Source organism: Urocitellus parryii, chromosome 3, assembly GCF_045843805.1.
Source record: "Urocitellus parryii isolate mUroPar1 chromosome 3, mUroPar1.hap1, whole genome shotgun sequence".
Lineage (NCBI taxonomy): Eukaryota > Metazoa > Chordata > Mammalia > Rodentia > Sciuridae > Urocitellus > Urocitellus parryii.
This window is the reverse complement of record NC_135533.1, coordinates 32850558-32854062: the sequence shown is the minus strand read 5'-3', so window position 1 is coordinate 32854062 and position 3505 is coordinate 32850558.

Here is a 3505-nt window from a genome sequence, read left to right as displayed (position 1 = left end):
CCCAAATTCAGGGGGCTGAGGTATAAGGATCAAAATTTGTAGGACAGCCTCAGAGATTTAGCGAGACCCTGTTCCACAATAAAAAGTAAAAGGGGCTAAGGACATAGCTCACTACCCCAATACTGAAAAGAAAGAAAGAAATCTCCCCACCTGTCCCCACCCCTCCTCCTTCCATATCGTATTCTCTTTGTAAACTCAGACACACACACACACACACACACACACACACACTATCCCCAGATAAGGGGGTGGGGTGGGGGGCAGAGACAAAGACAGAAGTGAATGACCCCTGGGAGTGAAGCCTACCCAGCTCCTCATACAGACAAGACCTATTTCTTCATAACAGTCTAGGAAAAGAGGGTCACATTCAATGTCTTCCAGTCACCCCAGTTGAGAAAACTGACCAAAGCACATAAGAACTGAAATAGGGTGCAAGAGAGGATCACTCAAAAATGGAATGCATGAATATGTAATAAGTAAAAAAATGAAAAGAAAGGGTGAAGGGCTAGGAAGAAAGATCTACTGAAAGATGAGAGAAAGAACCCCACCTGGTCCTGGGCTCAAACCTGGAGGACCATCCAGAGTTGTCCAGCCAGCTCAGAGCTCTTACAAAGTTTGCCATTTGTACTCTGTTTCTGAAGGACACTGGGTGGCGCTCGTGGTAAAGAGTTGCACTTCTCTTAGGTCTTCTCTTAGGGTGTCCCCTATTCACACACACACACACACCCTTTGCAAATTTCGGCTACTAAAAGATAAATTACTTACATTTTCCCTACATGTCTCAGTGGGGAGCGCACTGCTGGAAGAATCTGATGCTGTGAAGTTGTTCCTCCATGGCCCGGTCCATTGATGGGATCTGAGAGTAGCAGTACCGCCCGCTGGCCTTCTGGACTAAGCTCCAGGCCTTGGTGTTAAAAATTACCCCACAATACCAGTAAGAACTGCAGCCTTGAGAGCCTCAATACCCAGTGTGTGTGTGGCCCAAGTGTGGGTCTGAAGCCACTGCCAGCCCTGCAGCAGGGCCAGCAGTGCACAGAGCCACAGTGACTATATTGTAAAAACAAAGTGAGGATGCATATATGTTGAACAAACTCCTGCTGCTTTTAACTTGGCGCCTGCTCTCCCTCCCATTTCGTTTAAGGAAGGGGTGTGTGTGTGTGTGTGTGTGTGTGTGTGTGTGTGCACAAGCGCGTGTATGTGCAGGTGTGTGCACGCCTGGGGAGCCTGAAAAAGAAGCTGTCAAAAAAGTTGAGAATCTGGACCTTCAGAGACACACCCAGATTTGGTCTCATCCAGAAACAAACTTGGCACAAGTGACTCAAATCTCCAAGAGGGTTAACATGACGCTTTAGGAATCCAAAGAAAGAAGTTAAGTTCTTCCCTCCTGCCTCACTTTTTTATACAATGTGGGCGAAAATGTCTTTTGACCACAGAGGAGGGGAGGTAAGAGGTGAAATTAAACAAGACCTAGAAATTGTTCAACCAGATCCTAAACTTTAAAATTTTGCCCCCGATCTATCAGTTTCCAATGGGTTCTGCCTTCTCAGTAAGGTGCAAGGGGCCCTGCAAGGAACATACTGATTAGTATAACCTTATTAACCATATTTCCCTCTATGTTGCTAAGCTTAAACCTCTATTAAGGGAGATGTTGGTGTGGGAGGACCAATGGAAGGACAGCCCAGCTCCTTGGGCCACTTGACTTTGCTGGAAGGTGCTTTGACCTGTCTCTGGCATTTATTTGGGGGAAGCAATTTGTGCAATTAGGCAGGTTGTGTATGAGGTGACTCGATGGGAACAGAGAGCCCACGTTCGCAGCTCAGTAGGGTCAACACTGTTTCCTTGCTGCCTTGATTCTCCTCACGACCAGAAGCCAGACGGTGAACACCAGCGCAGAAATGAATAGCACAGGTTCAAGGTTGGCTCCAAGTGGGGCTGTTTGGCTGGATGACTGTCTCAGAAGAGAAACCCAGGGCCACAACGCAGCAAGAAAGCGATCCTGGCTGGGGGGAGGGGGAGCAGATTGGTGCTGTGGAATTCCTGCTTCCTTGTGTGCACCCCCCCCCCGCCCCCGCACTAAAGTTGCCCCCCTACACACACACCCTAGGAAGTAGGACAATAGCTGTGCTTTTGTAGTGCCCAGACATCAGTAGCAAGGAGTTGATGCATGTGCTGATACTCAGAGTTGGAGGATCTTGCTCCAAGTTCCAGACACACTCTTCTTGTTCTGGGTTGGGTAGCTCCATGGCCTAAATAAAGCTAACTAACATAGGCAAAACTGGTGCAGATGCTTACATCTTCAGTTGGGAGAGAAGAGGAGGAAAGGCCTAATGTTCCCATCCTAAATACCCAGTAGATCTCCCAGGTTCCCCGCCTTGGGCACCAAAGGGGAAGATGCAGAAAAGTCCCAAATCAGAATCCAGCTCCTGAAGTTTCCTGTTTGAAGGGAGAGTCGGGGAGACTTATGTTAAACTTCTAACCCCCCACTGGATCACTACTAAAGCAAAAGTAGTACATAATAAAAAATAAACTTTGGCTTGTGTGTACCAAGTATATGATTCTTGATCTCTTTCTCCTTTTGTATTTGAACTAAGATGTCTTCTCCCTCTGGGAAAATAAAGGGAGAGGGTGCAAGGAATCTGGACCTGAAGAATGGAGAGGTGGGGCCTAGAGTGCAGGGTCCAAGAAGCCAGGAGGGGGACATCTGAATTCCAAAAAGGGCTTTGATCTCTACTATCCCATCTTCTCCAAGTGAGTTCCCATTTGGTCGGCAGGCATAACAGGTTACACGTGGACTCACTCACTTTTGCAAGAGTCTCTGGTTACTGAACAGAGTTAAAATTCTCTAGTTCAATGAATTCCAAAGACATAAGAATATTGACCAAAAGTTGGGTTTCCCTCTCTTCTTGGAAGCCAGCAACGAGGATTTGGGAGTTATTAAGTTATTTATGAGTAAAACAATGATTTTTTTTTTTTTGAAGTCCATGTAAAGACTTAGGTTACAGGAACTCTTCTGCCTTTAACAGTTTTATGGGCAGCAGGGATTCTCTCTGTGCAGCTGTATCTAAAAGATACTCAATTCGTGCAAAGGAAGTGCTTGCTACATATTTTGTCTCCTTCCCAAATTTTCAATACAAGTAAGTTACAACTTGCTTCCCAACACTACACTTTAAAAAAGAAAGAAAGAAAAGAAAAAACTGCTCCACGTTCTTTCTCTCCTTGGTCTAAATTTATTTTCCTTGATTTTCCACTTCAGTAATGTGTTCAATTCTATACTCTTGAGCCCTTGGTGGAGCTCACAGGGGCAGGAAGGTGGAGAGCAAGGAGAGACCATCACCGACCTCATCCTGGAAACGTGCACTTTTGAGGCTGCAGATTGGAACACAGTGTATCCAGACATCACAGAGCTGGGTGTTGGGCCTCTGCCGTGTCTCTGGTATTCACTAAAAACAGATTGACGGGGACCCCCCTCCCCCAACCAGCAACAAAACACATACGCGTGCACACA